We start from the raw sequence: 19,130 nt of genomic DNA, 5'->3' as shown, positions 1-19,130 counted from the left end.
CTTCCTCAAGAGATATGTTACTGAAAGAATCTGGAAGAGATCTCTGGTCACTAACCCTACCTCATAGCCCTTCACAGTATCAAACTAGGTCAGGAACTTCTACAAAGAGTGTTGGCCCAGCCCTTGGATCAATAAACCTTGATTTATTTTCCCATCAAATGAACACTCTCTTTACATCAGAAGGGCTGTGGTGGCAAAGAGGGATTGGGACTTATTTTCTGAGATTCAAGAGGTCCCAACATTTCAGTTTTTTGTTTTTTTTTTTTTCCGGTACGCGGGCCTCTCACTGCTGTGGCCTCTCTCGTTGCGGAGCACAGGCTCCGGACGCGCAGGCTCAGCGGCCATGGCTCACGGGCCCAGCCGCTCTATGGCATGTGGGATTCCCCCTGGACCGGGGCATGAACCCGGTTCCCCTGCATCAGCAGGCGGACTCTCAACCACTGCGCCAGCAGGGAAGCCCAAAATTTCAGTTTTTTATAGGGAAAAACTTTCTACTAGTCAGAGCTGTGCAATCATACCCTGACTAGTTTAATGGGTGGTGAGTTTCTTGTTAGTGGACATAAGCCCAAACAGGATGACCACTGATGAGGAAAGATGGTCAGGCTGAGTTTATTAATTTTTTTAAAAAATTATTTATTTATTTTTGGCTGAGTTGGGTCTTTGTTGCTGCGCGTGGACTTTCTCTAGTTGCGGTGAGCGGGGGTCTACTCTTCGTTGCGGTGTGGCTGAGTTGGGTCTTTGTTGCTGCGCGTGGGCTTTCTCTAGTTGCGGTGAGCGGGGGTCTACTCTTCGTTGCGGTGCGCGGGCCTCCCACCGCGGTGGCTTCTCTTGTTGTGGAGCACAGGCTCTAGGCGCGCGGGCCTCAGTAGTTGTGTCTCGTGGGCTCTAGAGCGCAGGCTCAGTAGTTGTGGCGCACGGGCCCAGCCGCTCCGCGACATGTGGGATCCTCCCGGACCAGGGCTCGAACCCATGTCCCCTGCGCGGCATGTGGGATCCTCCCGGACCAGGGCTCGAACCCATGTCCCCTGCATTGGCAGACGGATTCTTAACCACTGCGCCACCAGGGAAGCCCTGAGTTTATTAATTTGACAAACATTTCTTGAATGTCTATACACTTCAGTTAGGAATTCTGTAAGTAACACAAAAGTTGGCTAACAGTGGCTTACATCAGTAAGGTTTTTGTTTTTCCTACCTAATAGAGAATCTGGAGGTCGATGATTCCTGGTCTTGATTCAGTGGCTCAGGGGTAGGAGAGTCAGAATCTCTCTGATTCTGACTTTTGCTTTTGTCGTCGTGAGATGGCTGCTACAGCTCCAGACATCACATGTGTGTCCAAGGTACTAATCCCTGCTGCTTAGAAAAAGCTGTATCTATTCCTTTCCTGGGGGAGAAAACTCTTCCCTAGAAGATGTGCTGGTAAATCTTCAATTACCGGCATTCTAGGGGATGGAAGGAAGGAAGAAAGCCCTGATTTGTACCAATTACCAATTTCTGTGGTATACATTCTCCTACCGCATCTGATTTCAAGCTACCAACATGACTTTGCTAGCTGCAGGTATGGGAAGAGATGGCTGTAGCACACCGTTATATACTATTTCTATCGTACAGTTACGATAGATGTAAAATCCTCAGTGGCATAGATCATTGTAAACTGCAGTGAAATAATTAGGAAGGAAGGAATTTTCAGTATTTATTATCTTTGCTTTTAATATGATTTTCATTGTAAGTTTATGTAATTTAATTTTTGAGTAATGATTGTGTTTAGCAACTGACTTGCAAAATTCCTAAACAATGAGCAATTGGCTCTCATGGTCTGGTCCACATTGGCTCCAGGACACCACTGCTGGAAACATTTCTGCCAACTTCCCCTGTGTCTCACTGGCCAGGACAATAACACATGGCCACCTTGGGCTATAAGGGAGGTTAGGAAGGCAGTAAACTATTCGAGTGTCTCTAATGGAATATGCCCTGGGAAAAGGGGGCTGGGAAGGACAGTAGGGCCAGCCAACCCACTGATGGATTGGTCTACCTTTGACCAATTGCCTTAGAAGAAAACTGTGGGGGCATTTGAAGCGCAGTGATGAGCAAGACACACTCCATTTCTGTTCTCATGGGGCTTTCATGCTGGTGGCAAGAGAGCAATGCTAAACAAATTAGTAGAATTGTGATGAATGCCAGAAAGAAGTACAGGGGGCTATGAATGTGTGTATCGGGGATTAGTTTTTTATTGTTTCATAACAATATGTTTAGTATTAGTTTTTTATTGTTTCATAACAAATAACCACAACTATAGCAGCTTAATGTAACACATATTTCTTAATTCAGTTTCTGTGGGTTGGAGTTTAGCCCATGTTAGCTGGGTCCTCTGCTCAGGGCTCACTCAGTGTTTTGTCTGGGCTGCATCCTCACCTGGAGGCTTGACTGGGGAAGAGTCCTGCCAAGCTCCTTTAGGTTGGTTCCAGAAGTCACTTCTGCAGGCCGGCCTGACTGGGGGCCCAGATCTTTGCTGGCTGTCAGCTGGAGGCAATGCTCAGGTCCTACCATTCGCAGGAGACTTCTCCAAAGCCTGTAAGTAGAACCTCTCCTTATAGTGTAAGACAAATTCTTTTTTTCAGATTAATTTTTATTGGAATATAGTTGATTTCCAATGTTGTGTTAGTTTCTGCTATACAGTAAAGTGAATCAGTTGTACATACACATATATCAACTCTTTTTTTAGCTTCTTTCCCCAAATCGGTCATTACAGAGTACTGAGTAGAGTTCCCTGTGCTATACAGAAGGTACTTATTAGTTATCTATTTTATACATAGTAGAGTGTATATGTCCATCTCAATCTCCCAGTTTATCCCTCCCCCCCTTACCCCTGGTAACCATAGTTTGTTTTCTACATTTGTAACTCTGTTTTGTAGATAAGTTCATTTGTACCCTTTAAGACGAATACTTATGTAATGTAACGTGACCCGGGGAGTGACAGTTCATCAGCTCTGTCACCTGTATTGGCCAGAAGCTGTCACAGGTTCTGCCTGCACCCAAGACGGGGAGATCATACAAGGGTGTGACTCATTGGGGGGTCACCTCAGGGTGTGTCTGCCATGGTTGTACTTGGCGCAAAGGTGGCTACAAAGCCTTCCTGGGGAAATCGACACTGAAGGTGAGACATTGAAGGGTCAGTGGGAGTCGGCCAGGTAGAGGGAGAAGAGTGTGTCAGGCAGAGGGCAGCATGAGCAAAGAGGTCTGGGACTGGGTGCTGTCCTTTGCAGTAACTACTTCCTTTCCTGAGATTTTTTGTTCCTGATCTCTGAGCACATTCCCCCAAACATGGGGCCTGGCTGAAGAGGCATAGGGAAGTTTCTTATCTCCAGGGAGGAATTTGGCAAATCAGACTGGAAACCGGGCTTGCAGTGATGTGCGCGTGTGAGTGTGTGTGTGTGTGTGTGTGTGTATGTGTGTGTGTGTGTGTGTGTGTAGGGAGATGGGGATAGGGTCTGCCCCAGTCACTGTCAAGACCTATCCATGCATCCATTCCTTCTACCAGCAACCCTGAGTGCCTTCAGGGTGCCAGGCTTTGTTCTGCACAAGAAATGACTCAGACCCCTGCCTTGTCCTAGAGAGGTCACACTTCACTGGGGGTGGGAGGAAACCACTCAGATGGAAGGCTCCAGCTGGTGCTGTAACTAAGGTAGTCACGATGTGTGGGGATGCAGAGAAGGCAGGCCTGGGGGTGGGGGGGGGTGCCGAAGAACGCAGTCCAGGAGGATTTCAGGTTTCAAGCTGAGCACCTGGTCTGATGGTGAGGCCATTTACTGAGAAAGAAGAACGTGGAGGAGCAGGTGGGGGGCATTGAATAAAGCACTCTGTTTTGATGGTGAGACATTTGAGATGCCTCCTGGGAGTCCAGCTGCGTATGCAGGGGAGGTCAGGGCTGGAAATACAGAGCTGGCAGTCACCGCAGTCTGTGGATGGTTGAAAGCCTGGGAGACCCTGAGATTCTCGGTAGGAGGGTCCATGCCCAAGCCATGGGCCACCCTAACACCCCAGCACCGAGAGGTTGGGCAGAGAAGGGGTGTATCCCGGAGACTCCCGGAGGAGCCGCTAGTGATGGGGAGGAAAACTGCGAATGCGGGGTCACACGACGCCCAAAGATCAAAGACGGCGAGGACAGAGGTTTTATGGATGATTGGTACTTGGATATACGGGGGTGACAGGTGGGGAGAGGGGAGCATTGCAGATGGGGAGCAGCGTAGCCACAAAAGCTTTGAGGTGGGAAAGGGAAACAGCTCTGCTTTGCGCTGCTTTATCGTGGGTTACAGTGACTCCGAAAAATCTCTGGTCCTGCCTGACGGAGCTCCTTAAAGGAGGGCCAAGTTTGTCTCTACTGCACTCCGACCGCACACCTTACGGGCTGCGAAAATGTTCGTTTAATGAATAAAAGATGAACGAGTGAATGGGACTTTGTGACGTGGGGGGCAGGTGGTCTCGCTCCTTGGGCCTCAGTTTCCCTTTCTGTAAAGCAGGCCAATCAGATAAACTTGAGTTCCGGGTTTGGGATGAGCACGGCTTGCTGAGCGGATTCCAAGTGGACTTTACGCCCGGCCTCCCCAGGTCAGACCGGGTTGGACCGCGGATCCGGTTGCTCTGGGTCCGGCCCCCGCGGGACCCAGCAGCCCAGCCCTGAAACGGCCCCGCCCCACCTCCCTTTGTTTCTCCAGGCCCCGCCCTCTTCGCGCAGCTCCCTCTCCATTGGTTGGGGGGCGGGCCCCGAGCGCCGGGCGCCGCCGGGGGCGGGGCGGAGGGGCGCGGGCGGGGCGAGTGCGCCTGCGCGTTGCCCGACCCCAGTTGCAACCTCTCGCCGGCAGCTGCTCCGCGCGGAGTGGGAGACGGAGCCGGAGCCTGAGTGCGAGACGGGCTGAGACGGCTGTGAGGCGGCCCCGCCCCGGGGCTCCATTGTTGCGGCGACTCCGGCTCTGCGGGCTGCTCGGCTCCGTCTCGCTCGGCCAGGGCACCTCCGGCAAGGAGTGAGCGCTGCCCGGGAGGCGGCCTGAGGTGAGGCGGCGGGCGGCGGGGCCGGGCCGGGCGGGGGTCCCCGGCGGACATGGGTTCCGGGGCTGGGAGAGGGTCCCGGGGCCGGGCGGGGTCCCAGGCGGCAGGGGTCCCAGCCGGGCGGGGGGGTCCTAGCCGGGCGGGGAGTCCTCAGGAGGCAGGGGTCCCGGAGCCGGGCGAGGTTCTGGGCCGGACAGGGGTCTCGGGTCGGGCGGGGGTCCCAGGCCGGGCGGGGGACTCAGGCGGCAGGGGTCCCAGGCCGGGCGGGGGTCCCCGAGAGGAGCGAGGTCCGCGAGCCGGACGAGGTTGCCGGGCGGAGGTCCCGGGGCTGGACGGGGGTCCCAGGCGGCAGGGGTCCTGGGCCGGGCTGGGGTCCCCGCCGGGTGTGGCAGGTCCGAGAGGGGCGCCGCGAGGTCGCTGCCCGAGTTGGCGGCCGCCGCCCTGAGCGCCTGTGGGACGGGGACGCAGAGGGGGACTGACCGGGCGGTCGCGCGTCCGGGCGCCGGGCATGGTCTCGGCCTCGGGGTGGCACCGAGGGGGCACCGCGCCTGCCGCGACTCCGCGTGGATCCGCGCGTGAAGCCCCGCGCGGGGTCCTGGTGACCCTGAGGGTGGGGGACTGTCTCGGTCCCCACTCCCTCCGTGGAGTGGCTGGTTCGCTGTGTCACCGAAGGTAGCTCTGCGTGGGGCCTCGCGCGTGGGGATCCCGGACATCCTGAGAGTGGGAGACTGTCTCTGTCCCCCCCTCCCCTTCCCCCCTGGTGTGACTGGTTCGCTGTGTCTCCTTGCGGGTGACCGCGTGGACCCTCGATCGTAGGGATCCTGGGCACTCTGAGAGTGGGGCTTTTTCTTGCTCCCCACCCCCATGACTGGTTCACTGAGTGTCTGTGTGTCACTGAGGGTGGCTCTGCGTGGACCCGCGCGCGCGGAGTCCTGGCCACCCTGCGAGTTGGAGGGCTGTGCCCCGTCCCCTCCCCCCGCGGCTCGTCGGGGTGTGATCAGTACCGGGGGCAGGCTCCCCTCTGTCCCCCAGCAGTGTGTGTGTGTGTGTGCGCGCGCGCGCGCGTGCGCGTGTTGGGGGTTCCATGTGTTTCGGGGTGTCTTTGTGCGGGTAGTGGCGCCCGTCGGGCTGCAGCCGGCTGTGCGTGGGGCACGCAGACGGCCTGCGTCTGACAGCTGACCCGCTGTTTTATTTATTGCCTTATTTGCCACTTGAGCAGAAATGGCTGCACTTCCCCGGGAACGCGCTCCTCTCCCCGGCCCGGTCCCCGGGGAGCGCGGGGCTGTCACCGCGCCTGGGGACCGCGAGCCCGGCCGCCGCGTTTCCTGCTCAGGCGCGAGGCTCGGCCGGCCCGGCGGGAGCCGGCTCTGATTGGAGGGAGCCTGGTCCCTGTGCCTGGCGCTTCTTGATTTCTTCCGTTAGGATTGGGAAGGAAAAAAAAAAAAAAAAAAAAAAAAAAAAGAAGGTCTGGAAAGCCAGATTTAACTTTGCAGCTCTCTCAGCGCCTGGAGAGTGGAGGAAACTTTCCCAAGAATTTGGCGGGCTGGAAAGTGCGTTTGAAGGAGGGGAATCCACACCCACGGAATGAGGCCAAGGCAGTTACAGTTAGAGGTCAGGTTTACAGAAGGAATAGCGGGGGTGAGGTTGTGGATCGGGAGACTTGGATTTCAGCCTGATGGCAAGATCTGATGCTACCCTGCAGGCTGTGTATCGCTCAGCCACTTAAATAAACTGGGGTCATTCATTGACCCTTTTATCAAACTTACGAAAACACCTATTCTGTTCCAGGGATGATTCTTTTCCCTGGGGGACGCAAAGTCTCACAAGTCTTGTTAGTCTTGCAAGTCTAACAAGACTCTGAAAAGTCTTTTCCTTTTCAGAGAGTTCTGGTCCAAGACAGAAAACTGAGCTATAGGCACAAGTAGCTCTAATGTCCAAATGGAAATTCTTTGTGAACAAGATGGTGTATAAATAACAGGAATGCAAGATGAAAATGTGGTCCTAACTGCAGCTGTCGCTGTTATGAAGTCCAGACAGCCTGCAGGCCCCTCACCCTGCCTTCTCAGCCCTCTCTCTTCCATCTGCCCTACGCCCAGCTCCAGGCCTTCACCCATCCTTACAGTCTCAGTTTAGGTGACTTCTTTCTGACGTCTTCCCTGACGTCCTCCTGACCAGCCCTCTGGGAGCTGTGGTCTTCAAGGACAGGGTGGTTTGCTGTAGTTCCCAGAGAGGAAGAGGTGTATCTAAATGAGAGGTCCTTCTAAATGAGAGGTCCTTTTTCCGTACCACGGAGCCAAGTCTTTCCTGTGATTTAAAATCTGCAATTCTTCAATTCTCCTAAGGGTTTTTAGATGAACGTTTGCTGTTACTTCCTAGTGTTGGTTGCACAGTGTCGAGTACTTGATTCGAATTTATTTGGTCTGATTCTGGCTCTGGAATATAGTTGCCATTTGTTCCTGCAGAACCACTAGGCTTCAGTTTCCTCACCTTTGAGGGTTTTAAACTAGGTAAGAACTTTGTCAGCCCTAAACCTTTAATTCTTTCAACCAAATAAAGCAGAGGAAAGTTCTCTTAGTGGCAGTTGTATAAATAATGGGGATCTTTGAAAATGTAGATTCTAAAGTAGAAGTTCTTTTTCCTTCTTTCCTTTTTTTTTTTCTTTCCACAGTTGCATGGGTGTATACTTTGTCTCATAGTTGAAGGAGCAGGTCTATGATGAAAGCTTAGGCAACTTTTTTTTAAAAATAAATTTATTTATTTTTTGGCTGCGTTGGGTCTTCGTTGCTGCGTGCAGGCTTTCTCCAGTTGCGGCGAGCGGGGGCTACTCTTCGTTGTGGTGCGCGGGCTTCTTTCTCATTGCGGTGGCTTCTCTTGTTGCGGAGCACAGGCTCTAGGTGTGCGGGCTTCAGTAGTTGTGGCACGCGGGCTCAGTAGTTGTGGCTCGTGGGCACTAGAGCACAGGCTCAGTAGTTGTGGCACACAGGCTTCATTGCTCCGCGGCATGTGAGATCTTCCTGGACCAGGGCTCGAACCCATGTCCCCTGCATTGGCAGGTGGAGTCTTAACTACTGCGCCACCAGGGAAGTCCCTAGGCAACTTTTTGTTATTGTCTTGCATCTTCTTCATAACCACATTTGGCTTGCAACGTCTGTGCTCTATCAAATTGGCTTGAAGTTTTCCTTAATGGAATTGTTGGGTGCAGAACTCTTGGCAGGAGCCTTTTGCTGATCTTTTGAGTGTCATATGAAGTCGGCCAACTGCAGGCTTTGTTATGCCCCAGCGTCTAACAGAGATTTTAATTTGGAGACTCTGAAATAAGTGAATTTGGGGAGTACCTTGAGTAAGTGTACGTGGCTTTGTATAATGGTTTAAAGCATAGTTTAAAATTATTACTTGCAAAAATTTACATATGTTAAATGACCTATAACAAAGCTCTACTTCTAAGGACTCTAGTAATAAATCCTTCAAAATATTAATCTCCCAGTTTATCTGTTTGGCATGATGGGAATTTGGTGTGCTCAATTATTTTAAAGCCACGTGTCTGTCAAAAGGATACACGATTTTCTCTGCTGTTCTTTTTTTGTTTGTTTGTTTTTTGGCCGTGCTGCACAGCTTGTGGGATCTTACTTCCCCGACCAGGGATTGAACCCGGGCCCTCGGCAGTGAGAGCACAGAGTCGTAACCGTAACCACTGGGCCTCCAGGGAATTCCCTCTCTGCTATTCTTATTTGGATGATTACAGGGTTAAACATAGATGGTAGCTGTTTGGTCAAGGAGTGATGCCATCAAATTATATTTTCATGTTAAGTAGGATTTTTGTCCTTATTTTGATCTGTGGTCTTTAATTACTTTAAAAAAAAGCGCTCTGTTACATACTCCATGTGGTTTGTTTTGTTAGGGATCTTATTTTTGGGGAGGGGTCTTCAGAGACGCAAATGGATTTTCTTTGTGGTTTCCTTAGATTGTCTTTTTTCTTTGAATTTTTGAATTTTTCCTTAGATCGTCTGAACGTTTTCACGGAAAACTAGTTAATACTTGTTCGGCAAGAAGGCCTGATTTTTCTATGGATTAAATGAAAAGGGTGTTTCATGGAAGAGAATGCCTGGGGATGGAGGATACGGCGTTTGAGCTCTGCTTTTCCATGTTGTTCCTCTTGTTCTTTACTGGGGGAAGAGGGTTAACCAGTTCTTCCCTGGTGGCTTAATCAGAGCTCTGAATCCACCCCACCTTAAAGAACTGATGGTGCTTTCCCCATTTTTTAGATGATGGTATTCTATAAATCATCTTGTTTAAGCATTGTTTGCCTAGAACTAGAAATTCAGTGATAAATTTTTTCTTAGACTATAAATCTAAGTCTTTGCTGTTACTTCCCCCCCATGCCACATCACCTACCAAATGGTTTTTTTTTAAAATTAATTAATTAATTAATTTTTGGCTGTGTTGGGTCTTTGTTGCCGCACGCGGGCTTTCTCTAGTTGCGGCGAGCAGGGGCTACTCTTTGTTGCGGTGGGCGGGCTTCTCATTGCGGTGGCTTCTCTTGTTGTGGAGCATGGGCCCTAGGCACGCTGGCTCAGTAGTTGTGGCACGAGGGCTCAGTAGTTGTGGCTCGTGGGCTCTAGAGCGCAGGCTCAGTAGTTGTGGCTTGCGGGCTCTAGAACGCAGGCTCAGTAGTTGTGGCGCATGGGCTTAGTTGCTCCGCGGCATGTGGGATCTTCCCGGGCCAGGGCTCGAACCCGTGTCCCCTGCATTGGCAGGCAGATTCTTAACCACTGCGCCACCAGGGAAGCCCTACCAAATGGTTTTTTCTTCTTTCTTTTCCATTTTAAAGATCTTATCATGTACGTGTCTATCATTGCTGGCTACATCAAAACCGTTTTGAATGTTGACAGGATGTAATATGAATAATGTAGTAAAGATAACTTACTCCTGTTCTTTTGCACAGGAAACCTGGCCCCAGTAAGGCTTTTGTTAAGTCCAAGTACTTCTCTGAACTGCCGTTCCCTCACTTGTAAAATGGAGTTAATCGTTGGTAATTCCTGCTCTATCTAGCTCAAGAGATTGTTCTGAGGATAAAATGAAATCATGAATGTACCGTAATTTTGTAAGTTGTAAAATATTATGTTGTCAAGGATTTTTAAAAAGTGCTTCATTAAGAATGTAATGAATTTGGGTTTTTTAAAACTCCAAATGTTTAATGTACAGATGATCCTTAACTTGAAGGGTGTCAGGCAACTTCATTTAGGATTGTTTTCTGTCTTTCATTGGCCAGTGTTGTTTGATATCTTAGCCTTTTGGGGGGACATCAAATTCAAGTTTCAGAGACGTTAATCTTTTGTAAGTAAGCCTACTGAATGTGCAGAAATGTAGCCTTTAACAGTCTGTCTCATATGTTTGTTCCGATGAACCTTTCTTTAATGAGGCATAATTGCTGGGCGCTTTAGTTCCTAAGTGCTGTGTCTTGAGGCTGGGAAAGGCGTAGACGCTGTTGAGGCCGTGATCAGCAAAACGCCGGCCTGTTCACCTCCGGAACTTCCAGCAGGGTGAGCAGCAGACATCAGGGTGAACCTGACCTCAGCACCACAGTGTCCTTGGGCCTTCTCTCCTCAAGCCGCCTTGGAGACTGCAGTGCGGTTTATACTTTAGATGCAGATGGTACGTTACACTGTCATGTAGTTTGACAGCCATTCAGATAGATTACCCGTGATGTCCCCGAGTGTGGGCTACATGCAGAGATTCGAAGGTGGGACCCAGTGCCTCACTGGAGAATTGCTGGGGGCTCACAGTGTAGCGGGAGAAGCAGACCGGGTGTCACTCAGCGCAGGTGGTAGGTGCTGCTAGGGGTACGCAGGAGAGTTTGGGGGCCGGGTTGGCGCACACAGTCCAGCATTTATTCTCCTGCGTGGCACTTAGAGTTTGTCAGGCAGGACAGGCAGTGAAAGGTTTATAAATTAAAGGAAGGGCAGTGAATTACCTGAAGCCTGGAATAGGTAGATATTCTGGGCAATTTATAATTCCCCAAATCTGCATTTATCAGAACAAGCCTGTGGTCTGTTGTTTTGGGTGGAGCATGGCCGTCCCTGTCTTTTGGTTTAAGGAAGTCAGTTGACTCTGGTTGAACGTCGATGATGTGACAGACACTGCTGGGCATTTTCACAGATATCACTGTATGAGTTTCCTGTTTCTGCTGTGTAACAAATTGGCCCACACTGAGTGCCTTCAAAGAACACAGATTTATCATCTTACAGTCTGTAGGTTAGAAGTCTGACTCGGGTCTCACCGGGCAAGAAACAAGGTGACTGCAGGGCTGTGTTCCTCACTGGAGAATCTGGAGGAGAACTGCAGGAAAGCTCATTCAGATTTCCCACCGGATATATCGATAGTAGCTGGCACTTGTAGGACCGGGGACCCTGTTTCCTTGCTGGCTGCCAGCTGGGAGGCTGCCCCCAGCTCCCAGAGGCGTCTTCCTGGACCTTGCTTGGAACCCCCTGGCGCCAGAGCCAGCAAGGGCCGGCCAGTCCTGCGCCAGCTGTCTGGTGTCCCCTTTGCTTCATCTCTCTTCTTCTGCCTGGAGAAAGTTCTCTGCTCTTAAGGGCTCATGCAAAGAGATTGGGCCCACCTAGAACCCCAGGATAATGCCCCTATCTAATACCCCTGTCTGAGGTCTGTAGCGAAGCCCCTTTAATGTGGCAGATGTGACAAATCACGGGTTCCAGGGGATGCACATGGGCCTCCCACAATTACCCAATCCATTTATGACAGCGTCCAGTGACACTGTTATTGTCACCCTCAGTTCACAGAGAAAGCAAAGGCACAGATATTTTAAGCAAATTGGCAGGACCGTTAAGAGCGCTGTTAAATGACAAGACAGTTCTTCTGACTCGACGTGGAGCTGTTGGTGGGGTTTATAGCAGCAGGTCAGTCAGAAGCAGAGCAAACTTTGTGTTTTGGAGTACTTAAATGGGCCACTCTGATTACAGAAGTTTCGCCAAGAAGTCATCAGAGTAATTCCTTTGTTAGAAAAAACACCCACGTGGGAGATTTGGGACGCGAAGGACTCTTTCTCATGGGGTGAAGAGTGCATAATTCCATGTCCGGTTCTAGAATGGAAACAGCTGAGTCAACCCAACAGGGATTCACATTCCTGAGCTTTAGAGAACCTGTTTCAAGGCTGAAGCAAAGCGCAGTAAACAGAGTTCCTACTTTTGTTGATAGTTAGGAACGAGGTGCATCTTGCCGTCAGGGAAACAATAGGTGATGGTCACCAGCATCGAAGACCACGCATGATCTCATTTGATCGTGTAGGTGTTTTTAAGAGTTTTTCATTAGGATTTTTTTTTTTTCCTTCTATAAGAAAGCAGAATCTAGAAATCCTAAGGCTTTTAACCTGGCCTTCAGGAATTTACCAACTGCCTGATACCCTTTGCAGAAATGTTGTGTGTCTGTGCCTGTGTGTGTGTTTACTGGGGGGAGGATTTACAGCTTGCCGTTCTTTTTCGAAGGGGTTGGATTCCAAAAAGTTTAAGAACACACCGCTTAATCTGATATTCTTGCCGGTCAAGGATCAGATTTTGTTTAAAAATTAAATACCCCACTTTAAACAAAGTTATACAGGCGCATAGTTTTAAGCGTCAAAAGTTCTACAGGATTTAGAACAAAAAACCAGCCATCACCTACCCCACCCTTCTCCACCCTGATTCCTGCTCCGCAGAGGCTTCCGCTTGCAACGTTTTAGCTATTTCTTCCAGATTTTGGGTGAGAGACATCCTGCTAAGGAAGAAGACGATTGAGGTCACCTACGCACCCCTTGCGCTGCCCACTTCTTTTTTCCTCCGTCCTCTCAGTATAATCATGTTAAAGCTTTTGGTTAAACACTCAGCAGTACTTATTATGATTATGGAAATATTATTCACAGCTGAGATATGTAGTCTATTTTGATTACATTTCCTTTCTTCTACAGTTTTTTTTTTTTTTTTCCTATTTCCTAGAGTTGAGAATTGCCCGGCTTTGTTTTGCTTAATTTTCTGTGCTGTCACTTCTCCCCCTCCACCCCCCAAATTTGCAGTCTCCTCTTTGTATATTCACACACCACAGGGCATCATCCAGTTTGTCCTTTTCTTAGGATAATTCTTCCTGAACCGCTCACCAGCCTGCTTTCCTCTAAATTGGTTGCTTCCTAGACCTGCTGCACATTCCCTATCACCCTGAGAACGCCTTTCACCTCTTTCCTGGGTAAGATGCCTCCTTCTAAAGTTTTCTCTATTTTGGTTGAGCATGTTTACCATAGCTTACCAAGAAATAAATTTTTTTGAGATCTCGTGTAATGTTGGAACATTTTACTCTCGTTTAATTGATAGTTTGGCTGAGTATAGAATCCTGGGTTAGAAATCATTTTCCTGAAGAATTGGGAAGGCACTGCTCAGTTGACTTCCAACTTCATCGTGACACTTGATGTGTCCAGAGCCATCCCTTTGTATGTGATCCGTGTTTTCCCCTGTGTGAGTTTTTAGGCTCTTCTTGATATTCCTTGTGTTTGCAGATGTCGTGGTGGCCGCGCCGTGATGTGGATCTTGTCTCATTCATTGCGATGGGAACTGGGTGGGCCTCTTCCATCTGTAGACTGCCGGTCCTCTGTTCTGATCCTGAATCTCCTTAAGTGTCTTCTCTTTTCCCATTTCTTTGTCTTTTTGTTTTCCTTTTTGGGATTTCACCAACCTCTCCTCTAAACCTTTCTCTGAATTTGGTATTGCTCTGATTATTTTAATTTCAAAGGCTCCTTTATAGTCCCTGAAAATAGTTTTCAAAAATACCGTCTTTCCTTGTTTCGAGGGTATGGTCAGAGATTTTATTACACCTGTATCCTGGAGGAAAGGTTTATCTTTTCATGGCTTTTCAGCTTGATTATCTAATAAAGCCTGAAGGATTTGAGAGTCGTTTCATGATGCTTCCGTAGTTTGAAAGAAAACTTCTGTTCCACCCATTATCTATTCTTTAATATGGAAAAAAGACTTAATTTTCAGTCCTTGGTGGTATTAGAAGATAGCTTTTTTTTTTTTTGGCGGTGCTGAGTGGCATGCAGGAATCTCAGTTCCCAACCAGGGATCGAACCCGTGCCCCTCTGCAGTGGAAGTGCAGAGTCCTAACCACTGGACCGCCAGGGAATTCCCTAGAAGATAGCTTTTGTATGTCCTCAAACACCTCCATTGAAAACACTTCTTTTCCATCCATGCCTGCGCTGCAGCTGACTTTGCTTTTTGTTTTGTGTACTTAACATCGTCCACTCAGTATTCTCTGCGGAGCCGCCACCAGTGAATTCAGGGTTTGGAAATTCAGTTTCCTTTTACCTGACCCAGTGCCCATGGTCTATGCAGCGTCTCTGGGGGCAGTAGCATTGAGAAGGCTCCTTTTTGTGGGTTGTACTTTCATCATAAGTTTATCAAGGAAAGGAAGAAGAAGTAGTAAAAATGATGGATTCTTGCTCTGGACGTTAGATAGTGGTGTGACAAACGAGGGTTGTTTTTTTTTTTTTTGGCCGTGACGCACGGCTTGTGGGATCTTAGCTCCCCGACCAGGGATCGAACCCGGGCCCTTGGCAGTGAAAGCAAGGAATCCTAACCACTGGACCGCCAGGGAATTCCCAAACGAGGGGTATTTTTTGCCGTGGTAGGTGGAGCTAGGTTTGGGGACCGTCGTCTAGTCTGGACCTTTCTGTCAGAAGGAGTTTACAGAAATGGCTTGTTGGGAGTAGGACACGGTGCCTCCTAGGGGGGTATTTGGTGAAGAGGTTTGCGGCGGATGTCTGAAGAGAAAGGGGAATACATCTGAAAACTGTTTTGGAGCCATACTTTTTTGTTTTTTTAATTAAAAAAATTGTTTTTATTTTTTATTTATTTATTTATTTTGGGAGCCATACTTTTTGAATGACTTTTGAAACCTGTACAGGGTTTTCCCAAACATTGACAGCATGTGATTCTGAGTTACTTTAACTGTGAGAGTCAGGATGGCTCTTGAGGATGTGGGGCATGATGCTTTCTTTTTAAATCCCCTCTTCCAATGAATACAAATTTGTGTGTTGGGAGGTCCTAAGTTACGTGAAATTTTTCTCTCCAGATGGGTTGGTTATTTGAGTTTTCCTGTGCTTGAAGTGTGACCCTCTGTCTTAGTTTGTTCAGGTTGCCATGACAGAATGCCATAGCCTGGGTGGCTCATAAACAACAGAAGTTTGTTTCTCACGGTTCTGGAGGCTGGAAGTCCGAGATCAAGGTGCTGGCAGATTCGATGTATGGTGAGGGCCTGGTTCACAGACAGCATATTCTTGCCATGTCCTCGCATGGTGTAAGGGACAAGGATGCTGACTGGGGTCTCTTTTATAAGGGAACTAATCCCATACAGGGGGACTCCACCCTTATGACCTATTCATTTGCCAAAGGCCCCCCTCCAAATACTGAGACACTGGAGATTATTGGAATTTTGAGGGGACACAGACATTCAGTCTGTCGGACCCTCTAAGAAGCTCAGACGTGCTGTGTCTTCACGATAAGGGAGACCAAATGGTTCAAAAAGGCTAATACTAATAGTCTTTCGGAGTTTGTATCACCACCCCCGTCACTACTGGCACTGTTTGCTGAGTGCTTACTATGTCCTAGGCACCGTGCCAGACACTTTACATCTGTACCTCTTCTAGTCTGTTCAGCAACTTCGTGGGGTAGGTAATGTTCTCAGTTTGCCGTTGCCAAAATGAGACGGAAGTCTCGTGGTGGCCAGGGTTGACAATGCTGTATTGTGTATTTAAAAGTTCCCGAGAGAGTAGATCTTGAGTTCACACACACACACACACACACACACACACACACACACACACACAAACACTCAGGTAATGTTCTCAGTTTGCCGTTGCCAAAATGAGACGGAAGTCTCGTGGTGGCCAGGGTTGACAATGCTGTATTGTGTATTTAAAAGTTCCCGAGAGAGTAGATCTTGAGTTCACACACACACACACACACACACACACACACACACACACACACACACACGCAAAAATTGTAACTACGTGCAGTGATGGATGCTAAGGAGACTTACTGTGATCCTTTCACAGTACACGCATCCGTCCAATCGTTATGCTGTCTGCCTGAAACTAATACAGTGTTGTTAGTCAGTGACATGGCGGTAAAAACAGTGAGGTGAAGAGGCAAGGAGGACTCGCTCAAGGTCACGTAGTAGGTTGGCTCTGACTAGCGTGTGGCACAGCCTCTCTCTTTTGTTAGGGCTTTCCAGCGACTGACGCCAGGTGACTGGTGTGCCCGAGAGCTGTTACGGTGCAGCCTCTCACAGCCGGCCAGACCTGATGCTGTTCCTGGTTGCTGTTCCTGCTGTGCCCTGCATGGCGCTCCTGGGGGTCCTGGTGGGTCTTTGGTGTCTGTGCCCCGCATCCCTTCCCTTCCCCACTCAGTGGTTCAGAGGGCGTGCGTGCAGGGGTCCCCGCCCAGGCGGCTCCTGCAGCCGCACGCCGTGGGGGGCAACGTGCACGGGATTGACCGTAGAGGCCGTGACAGATGCTGTCAGGAAGGCACGCGCAGATGCTGGGGTTTCGGAGAGGGGGCTGGGCAGGCACCTGCGCGGGGGTGGTTCTGGGGGGGACCGTGCAGGGGGCGTTGGGTTTCCACGGTGGAACTGAGGCTCCGAGGCTTTCTCAGCTCTGAAGACTCCAGCCGCTTAGTCTCACTCCGACGCCTTTTCCTGAATTCTCTATTTCTTAGCGCAGAAAAAGGTGCCATCTCTGCGCCATTAATTTCTACGAGTCCTGCGTTTAGTTTTGGACGTGCGGCAGATTTGGGCAGCCTGGGCTGTGAGAGAGGAGCCTGCATCTCCCGCCAGCGGGCCTCCCGTCAGGCGCGGCGCAGAGGAGTGTCACCAGACGGGGTCCCCGAGCCTCCAGCTGCACAAAGACGGCTGCCACCAGCGCCGAGAGACGTTTCACCTGAAAAGACAAGACCCAGGATATTTCGTGTGTCCCCCGAATGGGATAACCTCCCGGAACGGAAGGGTTTCTACTGATTCCCACCCTGCCTCCTTCCCGAGACCGGACCATCCTTCATAGCACAGCAGGAGGCATTTCTGAGGCCCCTGAAATACTGGCCATCTGTCAGCATCCATTGGGCCTTAGGGAGGGTGGCCAGCATCACAGGCCCTGTCGGACTGGGGCTGGCGTTCCGGCTCTGCCACCCAGTCACCAACAGGGTGGAATCTTGGGCTTGTCCCTTAACCTTCCATGAGCCGCTTCCATAGGAGGGCAGTGCAGTACCTGTCGCCAGAGGAAAAGGCCAGGATGGCCGGGCTGCCTCTCTGAGGGAAGCAGTGGACGTCGTGGGGGGGCGTCGGTGAGCACTGAATGGAACGAGGCAGACTGGCCCTGTCGATAGTAGTTACAGCCTTTCCTCGTGAGGAAGCTGATGAGGGGTTCTCCTGGCCAGGCCACCTCGAGGCAGGAGCCGGTGAAAGAGCTTAGAAGAAGGTGACTTTGGGGAGAGCCTGTGGAGGAACGAAGGGGGTTTGTTACTATAAATAGGTGAAGGTTGGGCTCTTCACTAGCAGCCAGATGCCTGCTTTATCTCGGGACTCCCTGAGTCGTGCACAGCAGAGCTGGGGGACTGTGTCACAGCGGGATTGGTGGCAATTTCAGTTGAGCTAAAGCTGCCGGTCGAAAAATGCATCAGTATGACGTGAGAAAGCTTGGACTGCAAAGCAGAGCTGAGTCCACGTTCTGGGTCTGGAACTTGAACTGTGACTTCGTAGGTAAAGGGAGGTCCACAGAGCCCAAACGTTTTGTATCATGACAGCAAGAAAGGGCTTACTTACTTGTGGGACCTTCCCGGACCAGAGCTCAAACCCGTGTCCCCTGCATTGGCAGGCGAATTCTTAACCACCGCGCCCCCAGGGAAGCCCCTAGAGCAGCCCTATTACTGTGACTGTTTTACAGTGAGGAAACTGAGGCACAGAGAGGTTGGGGGCCTTGTCCAACATCACACAGCCAGGAAGTGTTGGAGTTGGGGTGTGAGCCCAGGCAGCCTGGCTCCAGAGCTCCGAGCGATCATTCTAGATTGCCCATGGAAACCTCATGCTCGCAAACCTTGCCTCCAGCGAGAGTCCACGTGATATTTGTCAAAGTGGTGTGTCTACCTGAGGTTTCTTTACCTCTTTAAGCCTGAACCTAAATCTTGGAATGGTTCTTAACACTGGCTGGGACCCCTTGAGGACTGAACAGAGGTACTCTTCAGGTTAGTCTAGCTGGTTGGAAGGTGGAGGGAGAAGGGGTAAGATTGCCAGAGAAAAAAAGGCCAAGGTGGCTGGGCTCACTCCTCTGACGGAGAGGCCCTGGAGCAGCCTCATGACCTGGACCACTTGGACAGAAGAGGAAGAAGGATACCTTTACCCGTGATGGGTGACCTTGACTGCACGAGCAACCTGTGTGCTGCTCCTTTTCCTGGAGCAGATGATACGAGGTGCCAATAAACCCAACTTCTGACCCTGCCAGGGCAGGGCAGGTATTTGTCCAGCCCCCTGTGAACATAAGTAATGTTCTCACCTCACAGCCAGCCCAGTGTTCCAGAACCGCTTTCTTTTTTTCTTTGGACAAAAGTTCAGTTTGCCTAATAGGTCCCTTTCTGCTTATAACAGTGTCATAGATTAAAGTTTTGTTTTTGGTTCTGAAGTGGATTTAGAGTTAATAAAGTCTGCTAAAAATACAACTATGGGATTGTGTAGAAAAATTACTTGCTTATTATGGATCATATGAGGTGAGTTAGAAGTGACCCATACCCAGTTGAACACCGGAAACAAATGTTGTCTTTTGGTAGCACTCTGGATACCACTGCGACTCGTGTGAATGAAAAGTACCCAGGTGCGGGGGTCACCAGTCTTCTCTTGGGGCGTCTTGTGTTTCTCCTTGTGGGGGAAGGTGGGCTGGGAGGAGGGGGCCCACACCTGCTGAGCACCCAGTACTCGTCAGCTGCCTTGCATAAGTGTCCCATTTGATACAATCTTAGAGGTAAATATTTCTGGTGAAATGAAGATGGAGGCTTAGAGATGTTAAGAAC

General features: G+C 50.1%; 1 long non-coding RNA gene across 2 annotated transcripts; it reads left to right on the top strand.

The window, feature by feature from the left end:
• Positions 1 to 4,838: 4,838 nt before the first annotated feature.
• Positions 4,839 to 18,782, top strand: LOC129392258 (uncharacterized). 2 transcript variants are annotated; one of them, XR_008617926.1, is made up of 2 exons: positions 4,839 to 5,043; positions 16,799 to 18,782. It is a non-coding gene; the product is annotated as an uncharacterized lncRNA (long non-coding RNA). The 2 variants fall into 2 exon arrangements; XR_008617927.1 differs by having other exon boundaries at positions 16,794 to 18,782.
• The last annotated feature ends 348 nt before the right edge of the window (positions 18,783 to 19,130 follow it).

The sequence above is a fragment of the Physeter macrocephalus genome, chromosome 7, assembly GCF_002837175.3.
Source record: "Physeter macrocephalus isolate SW-GA chromosome 7, ASM283717v5, whole genome shotgun sequence".
NCBI lineage: Eukaryota > Metazoa > Chordata > Mammalia > Artiodactyla > Physeteridae > Physeter > Physeter macrocephalus.
This window is presented reverse-complemented; position numbering and strand designations above follow the sequence as displayed.